We start from the raw sequence: 21,022 nt of genomic DNA, 5'->3' as shown, positions 1-21,022 counted from the left end.
CTCTTCGAGCTTCACCGTGTCAACGGTTACGGCCAAGACCACCACTGGCGGCGGTAGATTTATCCCAGCGGCTCGTATGTCGTTCTCGACATTCGGACACCGTCCAAAGGAAGGGGAACAAGACGTGCGTGATGAGCTCCCTCCTTCATGTTCCTCCCCCATGTCAGCAGTCGAGCTGCTTTAGCCTCGGCATCGTCGACGTCGACAATTACCACGCGATGCTTGGTCCAGTATTTTCCCCGCCGTGGGTAATCCTGAGAAAAGCGCTGGTATGAGTCCGTCGATTGATGCCTTGTCAAGCATGCTTCGGCAAGTCTGCCTGCATTGGCACGACCCATGCGACAGCAGCCGCCACACTGACTCGAGGGGAATGGAGCAAAATTGGAAGAGGACCAGAGAAGCCCGACACCGTGCCCCCGATGGCCGCCAGCTGCAAGAAGTACATGTCAATCCTTGCCAGGAACAAAGAAACCACTTGGTTGCCTTCTACTCCTCAAGGCGCTGTAGACGCGTCGAACGCGCGCGGCCCATCAGAGGAAAAAGAAGTTTGGAAATGAAAGCTAAGTCCACGTTATCACTTCTTGTTGATGCGTTTTCAGATTTTTGCAGTCGTTTATCCCTTAACTCTAGTGAGTGTTTGTATTGGGAAATCCCTCATGCAACAGAACCTTGGCTAGTTTCTTTGATCTCACCATCGTCCTGTCCAGGGCCACGCTCACAGGTCGAGATGCTGCATTGAGAGCTACCTAGGAAAAACCTGTCGAGACGCATCCATGCCAAGATGAATGTTAAGTGCCGGATCCTTACGACAATCGTGGCAATATGATATCGGCAGGCATCCAGAACATGGATAGGAATTGATCATATAAACACGAGCATATAGACTTTAAAGGGATAAACACACATTTTAGGATCCAACTAGGTGTATTAGTTTCGCGCAAACACTAGAGATAAAACGACTAAACACAAAATATATGTCATGTTTCATTACTGGGCCCTGTGGAAACGACTGTGGCCCAATACTTGGCCCTGTGACCAGGAGGAACAACTTAAACGCAGAGAACCCTGTCAGCGTGGGGAGTAGCAACGTCAGCACCCGCCGGCGGCTTCTTGAAGCTATCATCAAGATCAAACTCTGGGTGGCGGCAGGCGATGTTGCTCAAAACCATGAATAGGGCATTGCGAGCGAGCCTCCGCGACTCGGTCGTGAAACGTTCGGCCCTCCCCTCTTCATGAACCTTCATCTTGTCGATCAACTCGTTGAAGAAGAGCCCCAGCTTGACACTTGGGACCTCCTGCTTGCTGCCTGAGTAGACTGGGCCATCCATGCCCATCGCCGTAGCTTGGGCGCCAAGACGTTCTGCAATGTCAATCAGGCTCTTGATCCAGAGGTTGCTCGTGTCGACTCGATTCTTCAGCATGTCCTCTGTATCTTGCCAGAGACGCTTGGCGGTTCCCAAGTCCTTGGACAACAACTGTTGCCAGGATTCAAGGGATTCCGCCGACTACTCCAACGAACCGATCCTTGCCTTCATGTCAGAGATGTTGTCGTTGGCGTCCTTGAGGCTTTGGGTCTTGGAGGAGAGCTGCGAATGGATATTAGCCAAGCGGAGCTCTGTCTGCCAGGCTTCCTCCTTGAGTGCCTCCACTTCCTTAGTGCCTTTGGCGAGGTCCTCGTTCAACATAGCCACCTGCCGGTCGAGGTCAGTCTTGGCGGCAGATGCGACATCCAGGTCTTCAATAAGCTTCTTCAGCTGGGCAGCATGGTCAGTTGCAAGGGTGTCCAGAGCAACCTTATGCTTGACCGTCAACTCCTTGGTGCGTTGCTGCACCAGGGCCTCCAAATATTGGTCTTTGGCATGGTCGGTAGCTTCAAGATTCTCCTCCCGAAGGGAGATCACTCGCTCCCTGGCGTCCAAAGATGCCTTGCGGTCCACCAAGCATGTCTCCTGAGCCATGACATCCTCCCTCATCATCTGGAGGTTCTCTTGCTGCCTCATGAGTGCCTTGAACTACTTGTCGTTCCATTCACGCAGCTCCAAGCACTTGTCCTTCAGCCTCATATCCACCTTGTCGGCGGATTCACGCCGTTCCTTGAGCTCTTGCCACTTTGGTGATGCCAGGCCTGCATTTCCTTCATGCTAGCCGCCATGGACTCTATGAAGGACAAATCAATGGTGATGGCAGCTGAGTCGTTAGCCTCCTCGCCTCCCAGATGTAGTCGAGCCAGAAGGTGCTGAAGCTCTTCTTCGACCTCTGCGTCTGTCAGGAATGGGCCGGGGGCTCCGATATCAGGCGGCGACAGCACCATAGCCTGTGTGTTTAAGGAAGACGGCGGGGCCTGAGCGACATCCTCGGAAGAAGGGAGTGGACCCATGGCTTGGAGAGGGATATTCGCCTCGATAACCACTTCCTCTACCAGGGCGCTCTCCAGAGAGTGCTCCACCACTACCAAGGAACTTTGTGTTTCCCCGGCAGCGGGATCCTGTCCCTCAGCAGCTGCGAGCTTCGCGGCCTCATCCGTGCAGACCTCCCTATGTCAGCCACCACTTCCAGCAAATCTCGTTCTTCCGTTTGGGGGGCTGCATGCGGGAGGGCGAGGAAACAATGAACAAACCAGTGGAGGCAACCCGAGTATAAAAGAAAAGAAGGGTTCATCTAGGTACCTAGGGAAGTCTATCGGGAAGGGGTCTCTGTTTCCCCGGCAGCAGTTGGTGCCGGGTCATGAGCCTCATCCTATGCCGGGGTAGGCTCGGCAGGCTTCTGCACAGTCTCTGTCACGGAAGACTCCAGGACGGCCTCTTCAGTTTGAACAGTAGAGGAGGCATGCTCCTCTGGGAGGGGCTCGCCCTGCGTCATCTCACCGCCCCCTCCATGTGGGGGCTGAAGGGCTACCTCCATCATCTTCGGCGGGTGGAGCTAAGTCTCCGCTCCCAGGCCGGGGGCTGGGCTGGGGGCTCAACACAAGGTCTTCTACGTCCTTCTCGGCCGGAGCTGAGCCCTCTGCGCCCTCCAGTGACCCGAGATGCCGGAGCCTCTTCCGGGAACGGTGAAAGAGGGTCTCCATGTCCTCATCCACTTCCCTGCCGGCAACGACAAAAACGAGAGGTTAGTCAGCCAAAGCTTTCAAACCTGCATAATGAGATGACTGCCAAAAAGAGAAACCCTCCTTACTCTTCCGTGATGAGCATGGAGTTCAAGTTGAACTCTGTGCAAGGGGGGAGGCTATGGGGGCGCGCCTGGCGGTAGTGGGCGCACGCGGCGAGGCCAAGATCGCGGCGGGAGCAGAACTCCGACGGTCCCTCCATGGTGAGTTTCGGCCACGACAAAACAATGGAAAAACAGAGGAGATTTGGGGGGCTAGAAGAGGAATCGAAAGAGGAGCTCACATCGAGCCTATAGAGGTGCTTAGTGGGCTCAAGGGAGGCTCGGAGGCGACAGATCGAAGCGGCACAGGTCCGGTGGCTAAAGACGGAGTTGAGATTGATCCTCTTGCGTTGGTGCGGCTTCGGTCGATGTGCTCCTCGCAGGCGAAGTAGTTGACGTACGTAGGAAGGGCAGAAGGGCACGCTCCTTGGTGACGGGGAGCTCAATGGGCGCGAGGGCGAAGACGGCCATGACAATGACGGTGTCGATCGAGCGCTGCAGGGAAGAGAGCGGCGCGAAGGGGGGGGGAGAGTGAGGGCTAGGGTTTGTCGAGGTGGTCGGGGGGTCGGCCTAATACTCCATGGGGACTAGGAGATGACCAACACATCTCATGGTGCAACCATGGCCGGTTGGATGCCTTCCACAATACCCTGTCTCCTGTAGCGGGAGGATGGGGATGAGGGAGGTGGGCTAGGCCTCCAGCCCCACTTGGGCCTCCCTCTATATTTCCTTTCCTTCTTTCTTTCTCTTTCGTTTTCTTTTATTTATTTATTTCTTTCTTTTTTGTTTTGCAAATTGTGTGGGCACAAAAGACTTTTGTAAAATATGGAATTGTGCCACATAAATACTTTGCAATATTTAGCACTGCCATAAAAAGGTTTTGAGGCAAGATAATTTCATCTGAATTTTGTTTAAATGAAATGATTTAATTTGGGGCTGTTTTGCTACTGTTTTGGATGCTAGGGGCATTTTAGGAATTTAGGTGATATTGTTTTGCTCAACATAATTACCTAGGAATTATTTTCAAAACTATGAACTATTTTGTTTGCATTTTTTGAGATGTAGATTTTGACTTGAAATTTAAACTTGAATTTGAATTTGGTATGAAACAAAGTGATGATTAACAACTTAACCATGATGACATGACATCATTAGGCATGATATTAATGTAGCACGATTCTAGAGGTGTTACAAATCTCCTCTACTACAAGAAATCTCGTCCTGAGATTTAAGAGGGGGAGTAAGGGGGAAAGTTGTGGTTACAAATTTCTAACGGATCTTCTAGTCCTTGGTTGCTCTTCTCAAAGAAGTTGATCCCTCTTATTGATGTCTTCGTTTCTCTACTTCAGGTCATCATGAAGAAGTCGTCATCCTTTCTATGGGGTCTTCATCGTACTTACGGAAGGACATGGGCTAACTTCAAATGAACGATCCTCTACAAGGTTGCTTATCTAGTAGATAACATCAGGGAAAGTGACGGAAAGTAACTCTCAAATCGGAACTTAAGAAAATATCGAGAGCAAAGTAAGAAGGTGCAAATAGAAGCTTCAAGCGGATAGGCAATCATTCGATGCCCGAAACAGAGCGTGAAAGGGCTTTAGAGCAACGAGTAAGTATTGCATATGAAACTAGAATAGATCTCTAGGAAGGTGGCTCGTGATTTACATACGAAGCCAAGCGCGAGGAATAACTTTGGAGACAGGGGGTACATGAGGGTCAGGTTTCGATCCTGTGGAACTTTGGGTTATGGGCCCACCATGTGGGTTAAAAGTAGAAAGAGCGGTGACATCTTACACAGTGACGATAGCAAGGTATGTCAGTGGATAGCCTGTCAGATACGTCGGCAACAGTGTAGGTACCAAGGGCAAGGGACGCAGAGAACCATTTTCCTGCTTGTAAGAATGAGGCGGACCAATAGGCAAAGTTCTCGTCCATCGGTGGTTACCGGAATGTCATCAATAATAGTAACACGGTCTTACTGACGGGGTTGTACACCAAGGTATTTACATAAGTAGCAGAATATTATTGCTTAGATCATATATATATCGCAAGAAAGGTCAAATAAAATAATGGAAGGGAAAATGCGATTATCAATTTAAATAGAACAATGGAAAGGAAAATGCGTTTAAACACATATATCAAGAGTATATCCTTCCCAAGGGCAAACAGAGGATGACATCCATGACAAGATAGTAAGTAGATTATCATTTAGGTAAAGGGGAGAGGAAGCTCATGACGTTACCCATACAACAATGTTTGGACAAGTCATCAAGAAACATTTAGCATTGCGCTTCCAATGTTCTTGTTGATGAACAGAGTACCACAGTCGTGCTTCGGGATAGCATTGACATGGTCATTAGGTAAAGGTCAGTCTTTGGATACACAAAGGATCCATCGGAAACAACTTATGAAATAATTCATACAATTTCAGCAAGGAAAAGATGAGGATGGGGCCCACGGGCTCAGGAACAATTCATCGAGGGGGCAAGGATGGTATTTCTCATCATGAATTCTATTGATAATCTGGAAGAACTTGGAATGTTGATGATGATCACGACATTTTTGTCGAGAGGTTTCATGAAGATGTAACCGATTGGTGATGACATCAAGTAAAAGGAATGATGAAGCGAAAGGTTATTGGGACCACAGGTACGCCACAGAACTTGGAATCAAACTTGTTGTTCAAGGCGAAACGATAAGACGAGAAAGATCGACGTAGTTCTCGAGTGACGGACAATGCAGACCTGCGAAGTGACTAAGACGATGGGAGTATTAGTCCAACAAGAATTCATAAGATATAGTGCAATGGCATGATATCCTTGAGATACCAGGGGGTAATACTCAAAGATGGAGAAGGATTGAGGTTGGACAGATGTATGGATCTGCAAAAGACAAGTACTTTAAGTTGTATGAGAAACGAAATGAAAGGAGAACAATGTGGTTAGAACCACAATTGCAAAAGATCAAATCCGAGAGATAAGATGAACTTATACCAAGGGGATAATTGATTTTAGGAGAAGCTCCCATGATAAGATCTACATCGTGTCCATGGGCATGAACACAAAGTTCAAGGTTGACTCCCACTTCTTCAATGCATAATATTCCATTCACCTCTCGTTTTCCATGAAGTTGTAGCATTGAAATTTTATCTGACGAAAAGCCAATAGAGTATAACCTGCCTAACTTTCGATTTCACACAGATTATGGAAGGCAGATGTTCAACCCATCGGGGCATCTTAGGAACATATAATGTAAACTTCAGGAGTAAATTATACAAGCTCGAAAGCAAAGCATGGTTGAGAAAGCAGAAGATACCATTTACCAAAGGCATTATGTATCCGAGGAAAGGCTCGCAAGGTTATTGAACATGAAGGACGATGTCGGATAAAATCCAACAAAGGATCTGGTTGTACACAAGGGATCTGATGTTATAGAAACAACTAACTAATTCAAAGCTCAATTGCTAAGGATTTATCATTCCCAAATCAAGGAATCAGAAGCAAACACTCTGATTAAGGATGGATAAGGTGAATAGACTTAGGGGGTACAATCAAGGACAACTTGATTGGTTGAGAATCAGCTCCTGTTCAAAATGACGTCTGAACCGAAGAATGAATTATAGGATTCGGACGAGGATTGCGAGCATCTGCAACATATTAAATCAACAGACTCAAAATGATAGTCACAAAGGATGCCAATAAGATTACTAGACTTATGGGATTAACCATAATGCAAGCAAGCAAGAATTTCAAGAGCAATAGGCTGTTTAGGATTTTCGGAAGATCGAATGGTATTTTGAAGACTTTTGTGACACACATGAACAACTGGGGATGAAAGAATCCCCAATAATTGTGAGGAATTATTCGTACACGTATTCATGCGGAAAAGGAGCGGCAACGCAGCAGACACGATGGATTCTTGGAATATCTGAAAGTATTACAGGGTATCTTGTAATAACAAGTGCAATTGGAAATGAAGGTATGGACGACAAGTGTATGTAGCTATCCATAGTGATTTATTGGTGGTAGGGAATTGCAAAGGCGGTGGGAACAAGGGCTCGGAAAACATCAAAGAGTATTTTCAGAATCTTCTGGTGAATCAGGCGATCACCTGGACTGAGGGGATTTCCAGGAGGAAGTAGTTACGAGAACCTAGAGTCAGAGTTAGTACAATGAGGTGCTATACAAGGGCTCGAAAATCATTTAACCCGAATAGAAGAGAGATCAGAGTCCTAGAGTAAACACTAATATAGTGAGGTGCTATACAAATGGTTTTTAACTCCTTTCCGCGACGACATTTGGAACTGTCGCCTAGTGAGTGTCTGCGATAGGGGGGTCCTTGCCACACGACACAAAAACCATCAGGGATATGCCCCTCCTGGCACACACGCTCGGCACAATGAGGTCATGTGCGACCGGCGAGCGATCAAATACGGTTATACATATAGTAGTGTGCTACCTCTTGAGCATGCGTTGGTTTTCCCTTGAAGAGGAAAGGGTGATGCAGCAAAGTAGAGTAAGTATTTCCCTCAGTTTTGAGAACCAAGGTATCAATCCAGTAGGAGGCAATGCACAAGTCACCTAGTACCTGCACAAACAATCAAGAACCTTGCAACCAATGCGATAAAGGGGTTGCCAATCCCTTCACGGTCACTCGCAAAAGTGAGATCTAATAAAGATAGCAAGGCAAATATTTTTGGTATTTTTGTTGTATAGATTGGAAAGTAAAGATTGCAAAATAGTAAATGAGATGCCATGTAAATAAAAGAGATGCGATATAATAAGAAAGAGACCCGGGGGCCATAGGTTTCATCAGTAGCTTCTCTCAAGATAGCATGTATTACGGTGGGTGAACAAATTACTGCCGAGCAATTGATAGAAAAGCGCATAGTTATGAGAATATCTAAGGCAATGATTATGAATATAGGCATCACGTCCGTGTCAAGTAGATCAAAATGATTCTGCATCTACTACTATTACTCCACACATCGACCGCTATCCAGCATGCATCTAGAGTATTAAGTTCATAAGAACAGAGTAACGCATTAAGCAAGATGATATGATGTAGAGGGATAAACTCAAGCAATATGATATAAACACCATCTTTTTATCCTCGGTGGCAACAATACAATACGTGCCTTGCTGCCCCTACTGTCACTTTCAAAGGACACTACAAGATTGAACCCAAAGCTAAGCACTTCTCCCATTGCACGAAAGATCAATCTAGTAGGCCAAACTAAATCAATAATTCAAAGAGACTTGCAAAGATATCAAATCATGCATATAAGAATTCAGAGAAGAACCAAATAATATTCATAGATAATCTTGTTCATAAACCCACAATTCATCGGATCTCGGCTGACACACCGCAAAAGAGTATTACATCGAATAGATCTCCAAGAACATCGAGGAGAACTTTGTATTGAGAATCAAAGAGAGAGAAGAAGCCATCTAGCTAATAACTATGGGCCCGAAGGTCTGTGGTAAACTACTCACACTTTATCGGAGAGGCTATGGTGTTGATGTAGAAGCCCTCCGTGATCGATTCCCCCTCCGGCAGATCATTGGAAGAGGCCCCAAGACGGGATCTCACGGGTACAGAAGGTTGCGGCAGTGGAAAAGTGATTTCGTGGCTCTCTGCGATCGATCTAGTGTATATGAGTATATATAGGCGAAAAAGTACGTCGGTGGAGCTACGAGGGGGCCACGAGGGTGGGGCGCGCCTACCCTGCCTGAGTGCACCCTCCTGCCTCTTGGCTGCCTTGTGGCGTTACAGACTTCAACTCCAAGTCTTCTGGATTGCTTTCGGGCCAAGAAAGATCATCACGAAGGTTTCATTCCTTTTGGACTCCGTTTGGTATTCCTTTTCTGTGAAACTCTAAAATAGGCAAAAAAATAGAAACTGGCACTGGGCCTCCGGTTAATAGGTTAGTCCCAAAAATAATATAAAATAACATATTAAAGCCCATTAAACATCCAAAATAGATAATATAATAGCATGGAACAATAAAAAATTATAGATACATTGGAGTAATAGTTTGAGAAGACATGATTGCTTTATTACGGTTTTATAAAAAGATGGCCATGTTATTTTGAGAAGACATGATTGCTTTATTAGTATGCTTGAAGTATTATTATTTTTTGATTGGTACTTGGTATGTCTTGACTTGGCGTAGATCTCCCCGGCAACGGCGCCAGAAATCCTTCTTGCTACCTCTTGAGCATGCATTGGTTTTCCCTTGAAGAGGAAAGGGTGATGCAGCAAAGTAGCGTAAGTATTTCCCTCAGTTTTGAGAACCAAGGTATCAATCCAGTAGGAGACAACGCAAAATTCACCTAGTACCTACACAAACAATCAAGAACCATGCAACCAACGCGATAAAGGGGTTGTCAGTCCCTTCACGATCACTCGCAAAAGTGAGATCTAATAAAGATAGCAAGGTAAATATTTTTGGTATTTTTTGTATAGATTGGAAAGTAAAGATTGCAAAATAGTAAACAAGATGCGATGTAAATAAAAGAGATGCAATATAATAAGAAAGAGACCCGGGGCCATAGGTTTCACTAGTGGCTTCTCTCAAGATAGCATGTATTACGGCGGGTGAACAAATTACTGCCGAGCAATTGATAGAAAAGCGCATAGTTATGAGAATATCTAAGGCAATGATTATGAATATAGGCATCCCGTCCGTGTCAAGTAGATCAAAATGATTCTGCATCTACTACTATTACTCCACACATCGACCGCTTTATTAGCAGATGTGTGGGGTTTATATCATTCTGCATCTTTTTATATCATACTACTAATAAAACTGTAATCTACCAGGGGGTAATGTTAATGATATTTTTCTCTTTAATGAAATTATTGGTCACCTAGGTTTAGTGGAATTACCAATAAAAGGTAGGCAGTTTACTTGGTCCAATATGCAAACAAGTCCTCTTCTTAAGCAGATTGACTGGTTCTTCACCATGATATCTTGGACCTCTGATCACCCTAATACAATGGTCATGCCCCTGGCAAGGACATCATAAGATCATGTACCTTGTGTGGTCTCTGTTGCCACTTCTATTCCGAAAGCCAAGGTCTTCCGTTTTGAAAATTATTGGGTAAACCTCCTAGGTTTTGCTGAATGTGTCTCTGATGTTTGGAACATGCCTGTTCTCTGCTGCTGGTACAATTTTGGCCAAGTTTAAAGCCCTCCGTTATGCTCTTAAGAGGTGGCACGTAAGCCTTTCTAAGCTCAAGGCCCTAATTGCTGATTGCAACAAGGTGATCATGTACTTTGATGGTTTGGAGGAACTTCGGGCACTCACTTGGCCAGAGATAAATTTTCATAAAATTGTTAAGCTCCATCTTGAGGATATTCTTCGTTTGCAATTTATCTACTAGAAACAGCGCTGTACCATCAGATTCATCAAAGTGGGCGAGGAAAACACGAAATTTTTCCACGCCATGGCTACAGAACGATACCGAAGGAATACCATCACCTCCATTAAAAATGCTGCAGGTGAGGTTGTGACTGACCATCATCAGTTAGCTTCCATGTTTTGGTCTGATTTCAAGCAGCGCATGGGCCAAGCGAAGGGTATTCACATGACCTTTGACCTTGATAACCTCCTGACTAGAGTCGAAGGACTTGAGGCTTTATCCAGGCCTTTCACTGATGATGAAGTGGAGGAGGTCATTAAACATTTACCGTCTGACCGTGCCCCTGGCCCAGATGGATTTACAGGCCTTTTCATGAAGAAATGTTGGAGTGTTCTTAAGCCAGACTTTATGAAGTTGGTTGCTGAGTTTTATGAGGGAAATTGCAGCTTGGAATGTCTTAACACATCCCTCATTACTCTCATTCCTAAAAGGTTAAGCCCTGAGACTGTTGGTGACTTCCAGCCAATCTCTTTAACCAATACATGTCTTAAGTTCTTAACCAAACTTCTGGCGAATCGGTTGTAGAAAGTAATCCTCCAATGCGTCCACCGTAACCAATATGGCTTCCTCAAGTGTCGCTCTATCCAAGTCTGCCTTGCATGGTGTTTTGAATATATACACCAGTGCAAAGCTTCAAAGAGGCCCATTGTTTTATTGAAGCTGGATTTCACTAAAGCGTTTGACACGATTGAGCATGATGCCATCCTCAGAATTCTTAAGTACAAGGGCTTCCATGATCGTTGGAATTGTTGGGTCAGTAACCTTCTTTCATCTGGTTCTTCTGCGGTACTATTAAATGGAGTTCCTGGCCAACATTTTCAGTGCAAGTGTGGTGTTCGTCAAGGCGATCCTCTATCGCCTCTTCTCTTTGTCATTGCGGTGGATCTTTTGCAATCTGTGGTGAATGACATGTGCACTCGTAATATCCTCAGCTTACCAATCCCAACGAGGTCTAATGACTATCCGATTGTTTAGTATGCGGACGACACACTGATAGTTTTGCCAGCGGTTGACAAACAATTGATTGCTCTCAAGGATATGTTACACAATTTTGCTGAATCCATGGGATTGCGTGTCAACTTCAGTAAATCTTCCCTCATCCCAATGAACATGTCTGAGGAAGAAGGAATTCGTCTTACTGCACTACTTGGATGCTCTGTTGGATCAATGCCCTTCACGTATCTTGGTCTACCCATGGGCACCTCTAGGCTGACGATTTACCATCTGCTGCCTCTTGTTGATCGCATCGAGAGAAGATCATCTGCAACTTCTTGTCTCCTCAACCAAGGCAGTAGGCTTCAACTCCTGCAGTCAGCCCTCACATCCATGCTCATTTACTTTCTCTGCTCCTTATCTATACCACAAGGTACCCTCAAGCAGATTGAAAGGATTGAACGGCAGTGTCTTTGGAGGGGGAATACTGAAACTCCAAGACAATCTCTAGCTGCATGGGAGTTGGTTTACAAGCCAAAGAAGTATGGAGGGCTGGGAGTCACTCATTTAGGAGTGCAAAACGAAGCTCTGTTGATCAAACATCTGTTCAAGTTCTTCAATAAGAAAGATGTCCCATGAGTTAACCTCATTTGGGATTCCTATTATCATTCCTCAGCCCCACAAGTTACTCAGCTATGTGGCTCCTTTTGGTGGCGTGATGTGCTCAAGTTGTATGAAAAGTTTTGCTTGCTTGCCACACCACAAGTGCATGATGGAGATACTGTGGTTTTCTAGCTTGATCGTTGGCAAATTGACAACAGAATAATTGCTCTTAAGGATCGATTCCCTAGACTACATTCTTTTGCCATTGATGACATGATAATAGTCAAGGACTTATTTTTCTTACCAGTCGGCTGTTGAAGGTTTTCATCTACCTTTCTCTTCGGAGGATATCTAGAACTAACTCAACTCCAGACTTTGTTACAGCCCATAAGCTTGCAGTCAGAGGAGAAGGATGTTTGGAAATGGCCATCTAAAACTGGAGAGTATCAATCTAAACTCTACTATGAGTTCACCTTCTCCCATTTGAGGATTGACCCAATTTTCAAATATATTTGGAAATGCTCCTATACCCTCAAGGTCAAGGTTTTTGGATGGCTTTTATTGATGGATTGTCTTAACACACGGGACATGATGCAGAGAAGGCACTGGAATATCCAGGATGATACTTGTGTTCTCTGCCAGTCTTCCTTTCATGAAGATAGAGTCCACCTCTTTTTCTCTTGCAATTTTAGTCAAAGAGTATGGAATTATCTTGGGATTTCCTGGCCAGCAGCATCCAATCAGTCTACTTTCTTGATGGCTTCAGCTTCTAGGAAGGATTTCAATAAACCTTTCTATTCTGAGGTGGTTTTTACTGATACATGGAACATCTGGACGCAGAGGAATGGCAAGATCTTTAGAAATGAGACTCCCAGTTTTAGAGCTTGGAGGAGGAATTTTGTGCACGATCTTTCCTTACTAGCTCACAGAATCAAATGTAAATATAGGGACAGTCTGTTAGCTTGGATAGACTCTCTCCCCTAACTCTCTTTGTAAGTATGATAGCTCTCTTTGTAAGTATAATAGCAAACTGAACATGGGTCCTTATTGTGAGCTAATAAGACAAGCTACTCCTCATTGTCGAAGATATCAATGACGATTGTCTCCTTGGACATGGAAGAGGGCGGGGCCTCCGCATCATGGGTGACCTCATCGTAGTGGTGAGTTGCCTGAACATGGGTCCTTATTGTGAGCTAATAAGACAAGCTATTCCTCATTGTCGGAGATATCGATGACGATTGTCTCCTTGGACATGGAAGAGGGCGAGGCCTCCGCATCATGGGTGACCTCGTCATAGTGGTGAGTTGCCTGAGCCCCTCGTCGTAGTGGTGAGGTTTACCTCAGAATAGAAAGGTAAAAGTAGATAGCACAGTTCACTAGAATTTCTTAAGGAAAGACAATAGCTAGCAAACTGAACATGGGTCCTTATTGTGAGCTAATCAGACAAGCTACTCCTCATTGTCAGAGATATCGATGACAATTGTCTCCTTGGACATGGAAGAGGGCGAGGTCTCCACATCATGGGTGACCTTGTCGTAGTGGTGAGTTGCCTGAGCCCCTCTCGGCACCAACCTGCTGGCTCTCGAGTTGAGGTAAGCATGTGCACGGTGATAAAACATATCATAGTCTTCGTCGAAGGCATCGAGGGTGGCCTCGAGAAAACGCCACGAACTGTTGTTTAAAGCAGCCAACCGCATCGCGGCGTCGATGCATGAGGCATCGACGATGGCCTCGACGGTGAGGTGCTCCTCCAAGATCTGGGTGTCAGCACGAATGACAGCCATCGCGACCTCATCTGCGCGTGTGGCGCGATTTGCTTCTCCGCTGCCAAATGCTCCTTGAGCTCCTGGCTATATTGCCTGCACCATGGCTTAGGGTGGCGCTTATTTGGTGGAGGGGTCGGTGATTTGGGTGGAAGGTCTTGCGCCGACAGTCGGGGCATGTGGGATGTGGAAGGAGGAGGAGGATGGGTGTCGGGTGTGGATTACCTGCCCGGATAGACGAGGCCGAGCAGCGTGAAGGAGGGTCACCGGCGAGGAGGCGGCGCTGCAAGCAAGGAGTGAAGGTTTCAACTCAGAAAGGAAGGCGGAAACAGGAGAAATGTGGCTTTTGGTATGGGGGAGCGGCGGGGAGGTAGATATTTCCGTGGAAGACGAAAATTTTGAATCGGTGCAGCGGAAAAACTGGCGCGCAATGTGTCACCAGACACGGTCCCTTATTCCGCATTGTGTACGATATGCGAACATCACAAACGATTAAGATAGCTTAACCCATGTTTGATGAGTTTGAACGTCAAAAATTTTGGTTAGAATTTCCCTGGTTATAGTGGTCATCCACGTCATTGCATAATTTGCGTACACAAAGGAGACTACATCACACCCACACTTCTTAATCGAACAATTCCAACACCTTATCGCGTAAGCCGTATGCGTACTATACACTGACGGTGCTCCAGGATATTTTGTACCGCATCTCACATGCTTGGTGGTAATAAACTGTGTGTGATTTACTTGATTTTTCGTCTTGATTTGAATCACATAATGGGGTCACAACTACAAAGGATGGTGTTTGAATTGCTAGAACTTTTATCTGCAGTGAACATGCAACTATAGGTTTGGACATTTTTATACATGAACTTGGTTTTCTAGGCATTTCAGGCGCACAATTCAAAATTAAACTACATGCACATGCTTCGGTGCACCAAAATGGGTTGTAAAATGATATATGTGTCCATGGGTTGAGGCTTATGTCCCATTCAGGAAATGGGGATGAATTTCAAACACCACGGCACCGTGGCTCTCTGGCAAACGTTGAGGTGCTTGCTTTTGTAATTCTAGTAAATACAATACTCGTCTGAAATTAATGAACCTTGGCATGCTATCATGGAACGGCATCAACATGCTGGGGTAAAACATATTGTCCCATTTGGGGCAGGTTATGGTATAAGCTTCTCGCAAACCAGAGCTTCTCTCACAACAAGCCTGATGGTTTCGGTAGGAAACATGCCACCTTGGGGGACGAAACGATATATTTTACCTCTTCTTACTTCCAATTTTTTTGTCATGTCAACAAAGAACAACAGGAGTGTTGTGCAATTTTTGGTATTTTTCGGGGTTCGGTGGGACATTTTTATACATTTCCTGAGTTTTCTATGCATTCATGTGCATAATTCAAATTTGAACTACATGCACATGCTCTAGTGCATATAAACGGGTTGAAAATTGAAATGTGTGTCCTCGGTTGCAACGTTAGGTCCCATGCATGAAATGGGAATGAATGTCAAACACCTTTGCCACCGTAGCTCGGCCGCTAACATTGAGATACATTGATGTAGGGTGGAAACCCTAGGGGCGGATCTTTCATGAAAGGAGCGGATCCAACGATGAACACGAAGAACACGAGGGGAAATCACAAAGGGGCACAAAGAGAAACACTCAAACCAACAACATTAAGTCACACATGTGCTAGATCCTCGAAACACGAGAGGAGATACAAGATTCACAATCAACAAGCGACGATACAAGTGGTAACCGGTCTTCTCCGTGAGGAGTTCTTGATGGTATTCTCCATGAGGAGGTCTTGAATCCAAGTGTATCTTCTCCGAAGAGGGCCCACAATCTCTCTCAAGGAGTAGATCCGATATGGATGAGCGAGGCTCTCTCTCTCAAATGAGCTATCACAACGCAGACCCTAAAACATAGGTAGGAGGAGAGTATATATAGTCTAGGGGGGGTCAAAAGGGTACATGGGCCTCGGCCCTTTACTGTGCGCATACAGACGGGGCCGGATGTCCAGGCATCGGGTCAGATGTCCGGGCCTTCGGGAGGAACTGGATGTCCGGTGCTGGGGCCCAATGTCCGGGCTAACGGTGCTTCTCTTTTGTCCTCCGGATAGGTGGTGTCCAGATATCCGGGCAGGAGGCCGGATTTCCGGGTCGGGGCCGGATGTCCGGGCCCTGTAGACTTGGCCGCTGGTCCGTTGCTGCAGGTGGCACCTCAAGGGGCCGGATGTCCAGGGCCTGGGAGTTGTTCTTGACTCCTTCTGTCGGTTCTCTTCAGCCATAAACTTGGGGGCTTGTCCGTCTTCACGTGCATCTTTGGGAGGGTCCTCTTGGTACCTGATCATGCACAACATCTCGGATTTAGGTAGTAGCCATGTCTCGAGAGGATCATATGTAATATCATTAAGGAGAGAAGTCACCTCGGTCTCGAGAGCTCTAGCTCTAGATCGAGTCATAGGTCCTATTGGCACTTCGTGAGACGATGGTAGGTCCATGGGGATGACCGTAGGATGCTCCGCATCATCTCCCCTCCCTTTGGGAAGATCCGACCTCGGATCGAAATCCTCATCACGATGGTAGGGCGAGAGATCTTTGACGTTGAAGATGTCGCTCACGGAGTACTTGTCGCGTTTGGACTTGCATTCGTTGGGGAAGCGGTCCTTGCGAAGGTATAGCCACACAAGATCTCCAATATTGAACACCATGGGGTGTTTGTTGATGTTGAGATTGGTCTCAAGTCATCGTACTTGGCGTTCGATGGTGTGCCTTGTATCTTCATGCACCTTCTTCAGATGGTTCACACGTGCACTTGCGTCCATATTGATGCGCTCTTGTAGTGGTAGAGGGAGAATGTCCAAAGGGTACAATGGGTTGAAATCGTGGACGACCTCGAAGGGGGACTTGCCGGTAGTTGAGTGTCTTGCGCGGTTGTAAGCAAACTCGGTGATAGGTAGACACTCCTCCCACTCCTGGATGTTCTTCTTGATTACCACTCAAAGTAGAGCGGAGAGTGTGCGGTTGGGCTCCTCCGTTTGGCCATCGGTTTGTGGATGGTATGCCGTGAAGAAGAGTAGCTTGATTCCGAGCTTGGCTCATAGGGTCTTCCAAAAGTAACTCAAGAACTTGACATCACGGTCTGAGAAAATCATCTTTGGCACTCCATGTAGTCGTAAGATTTCCCTACAAAAGATATTGGCAACATGTGAAGCATCGTCTATCTTGTTGCAAGGAATGAAATGTGCCATCTTAGAGAATCGGTCCACAACAACAAATACCAAATCCTTTCCATTTCTAGTTCTAGGCAATCCAAGTACAAAATCCATGCTATTGTCTTCCCATGGTTGATATGGAATTGGGATAGGCATGTAAAGGCCATGGGATTGAGCTTTAGACTTAACTTTGCGACATGTAGAGCATCGGTTGGTGAAGCGGTTGACGTCGCGGAACATCTTGGGCAAATAATAGTTCTTGGAGAGCGTAGAAAAAGTATTTTCATGTCCAAAATGTCCCATTAGTCCTCCTCCATGATATTCCTGCAAAAGCAACAAACAAAGAGAAGACTCGGGGATGCAAAGTTTGTTAGCTCTCATAAGATATCCATCTTTGATGTAATAGCATTCCCAAGCTGTATGCGTCAAACACTTGGCATATGGAATAGAAAAAGTAGGATCATGTGCATACAAGTCTTTTATGTACTCAAAGCCAATGACATACAATTCAAGTTGAGTAACAAGCATGCATATGCGGGAAAGAGCGTCCGCCACAAAATTTTCCTTACCTTTGATGTACTTGATGACATAAGGAAAAGACTCAATGAATTCACTCCATTTAGGATGATGCTTGTTCAACTTAGTTTGACCCTTAAGGTATTTAAGCGTTTCATGATCGGTATGAATGATAAATTCATGAGGGCGAAGATAATGTTCCCATTCATGCAAAACTCGCACTAAAGCATATAACTGTTTGTCATAGATGGGGTAATTGAGTTGCGCTCCGGAAAGTTTCTCACTAAAGTAAGCTATGGGGCGCTTCTCTTGCGTTAACACACCTCCTATGCCATTACCACTAGCATCGCAATGAATCTCAAAGGACTTGTCAAAGTTGGGTAATGCAAGCAGGAGAGCATGAGTAAGCAAATTCTTAAGCTCATTGAAAGCGGTATCTTGGGATGGTCCCCAAACAAAAGGTGCATTATTCTTGCTCAAAGCATGCAAAGGTGAAGCAATGGTGCTAAAGTCTTTCACAAATCTATGGTAGAAACTGGCTAAACCAAGGAAGCTACGCACTTGATGCAAGTTGGTTGGTTGTGGCCAAGTTTTAATAACATTGATCTTAGAGTCATCAACATGAACACCCTTAGAGGAAACTACAAAACCCAAGAAAACGAGCTTATCAACACCAAAAAGGCACTTTTCCATGTTAGCATAGAGATGCTCTTTTCGAAGAGTTTGCAAAACGGTTCAAACATGGGTGACAAGATCTTTGAGAGATTTGCTATAAACAAGGATATCATCGAAGTAGACCACAACAAACTCACCAATGTAAGGGCGAAAGACATGATTCATAAGACGCATGAAAGTACCCGGTGCTTCCGATAAACCCATAGGCATGACTAACCACTCATACAAACCAAACTTTGTTTTGAAAGCGGTTTTCCATTCATCACCTTCTTGTATGCGGATTTGATAGTAACCACTTTTAAGATCAATTTTGGAAAATATAGTGGCACCACTAAGTTCATCAAGCATATCATCAAGGCGTGGAATGGGATACCTATAGCGAACGGTGATCGCATTGATAGGTCTACAATCGGAGCACATGCGAAAGCTACCATCTCGTTTTGGCACAAGAATGACCGGAACTGCACAAGGACTCAAACTTTCATGCACATGTCCATGGTCTATGATATGCTTTACTTGCCTTTGTATATCTTTGGTTTCTTCGAGGTTGACGCGGTAGCGACCTTTGTTCAGAAGGGGTGCTCCGGGGATGAGGTTGATGCAGTGCTCGATGCCTCGTAGTGGAGGTAGTCCCGGAGGTAGCTCATCGGGAAAAACATCTTGGAATTCCTACAAAAGAGAAGACAACACAAATGGTAGAGTGTGAGAGGTGTTAGCTTTTGGTGCATCGTCCTTGCACAAAAGGACATAGTGTAGGACACTAGATGGGTTCTCACACACTCCTCTTATCTCACTTTTGGTGGCAAATAGAACTAAGTTCTTCTTGTCGCTCATCGTGGAGGCACTCAATTTTGGCTTCTGGCGCTCACTCTCTTTTTGGTGGTTCGCTCTCTTACTATTCTCTCCACGATGGGTGGCTTGCTAGTCGGTGATCACTTGGCTTGGAGACATAGGGCGAAGTACGTACTCCTTTCCTTTCATCTTGAAGATGTACTGGTTCGTTCGGCCATTGTGGATGACACCCCTATCAAATTGCCATGGTCGTCCAAGAAGAAGGTGCAAACGGTCATTGGAATGACATCACACTCCAAAGTGTCTTCGTAAGCTTCGATTTTGAAGGAGACTTGCACTCTCTGCTCGACCTGAATAGTGTCGGAGTCGCTTAGCCATTGAACTTTGTAGGGGTGTGGGTGCTTCGTCTTGGGAAATTGGATATTGGAGCTAATTTCTTCACTTGCTAGGTTATGACAACTCCCTCCATCGATGATGACCTTGACGGACCTTCCATTGATGCCGGCCTTGGTATGGAATATGTGGCATCTTTGTTCTTCTTCTTGGTTAGGTTGAAGGGTCAAGACCATGGAGACAACGAGAGCGGGACTTGAATCTTCATCACAAAAAACTTGTTCCTCTTCATCGTTCACTTGTTGGTGCATGGCGACTTGCTCAAGTGCTTCCGTTTCTCCTTCACTCATGGAGTCGTATGTACCATCGTCATTGAGGATCATGGTTCACTAGTTGGTACACTCAAAGGACTTGTGGCCTCGGCCTCCGCATGTGAAGCATTTGAAAGAACTTGTCTTGACAGTCTCATGTGTTAGGGTAGATGAAGACGAAGCTCTCGGCTTGAAGTTGCTTGTAGTAGGAGGATGACTTGGAGTTTTCGAAGTTTTCTTGTAACTTGACTTGTTGACGTTGCTTGTAGAAGGCTTGGTTGATGTAGAATGTGTTGGAGTCGTTGAAGCTTGGGTGTTGGAGAAGCCGTATGACTTGGATGAGAACTTGGCATACTTGAAGTCATATTGCACTTGACGTTCCTCTTTGGTATCTTGATGCACTAGCTCGATGAGGTTCGAGTATGGTTGGAAGTCGGCGATCTTCTTGATAGGATGATTAAGCCCATTCAAGAAACATGCCATAGTTTGCTCATCATGTTCCGTGACATTGGCTCGTATCATTTCAATCTCCATTTCCTTGTAGTACTCTTCAACGCTCTTGGTTCCTTCATTGATTAGTTGGAGTTTCTTGAAGAGGTCGCGGTTGTAGTAGGTAGGCACAAAGCATGCTCTCATGACATCCTTCATTTGCGCCCAAGTAGTGATGGGTGGTACACCTTTTGCCTCTCAGCGCTCAATGACTTGTTCCCACCAAATGAGGACATATTCTTGGAACTCAAGGGATGCCATCGCGATCTTCTTATCTTCTTCATAGTTGTGCAAGCGGAAGATTTTGTTGACCATCAATTCCCATGAAAGGTACTCTTCGGGATCATTGCTTCCATTGAACTTGGGCATGGTGAACTTTAGCTTGCCATAGCATTGCTCTTCATTGTGTTCGGGTCGGGGATGATGACGTGCTTGACGAGTAGGATCGTCTCTCACAACTTGCTCTTGTCGTGGAGGATTTCCATTGTCTTCTTGATCTTGTTGAACTTGATGTTCTTGGCGAGCTTGTGGAGGAACTTGTCGAGCTTGACGTTGCACGCGAGCTTGATATATTCGTTCGTGAACTTCATCGCGAAGTGCTTCTTCATGTTCACGAGCTTGTCGGCCTCAGTTGGCTACGGCTCGACTTGATTCTCAGAGGGCACGTTGCGCCTCAAGTGTGTGAGCTTCTCGCAATTGTTGCTCTTGACGCTGTGCCTCAGCATCTTGTGCTTCTTGGTGAAGATGCGCTCGCCCTTCCTCTTCGTGTTGGCATTGCCGTTGCCGTTCTCATGCTTGCACAAAGA

The sequence above is a fragment of the Triticum dicoccoides genome, chromosome 6A (genome assembly GCF_002162155.2).
Source record: "Triticum dicoccoides isolate Atlit2015 ecotype Zavitan chromosome 6A, WEW_v2.0, whole genome shotgun sequence".
Taxonomy (NCBI): Eukaryota; Viridiplantae; Streptophyta; class Magnoliopsida; order Poales; family Poaceae; genus Triticum; species Triticum dicoccoides.
This window is presented reverse-complemented; position numbering follows the sequence as displayed.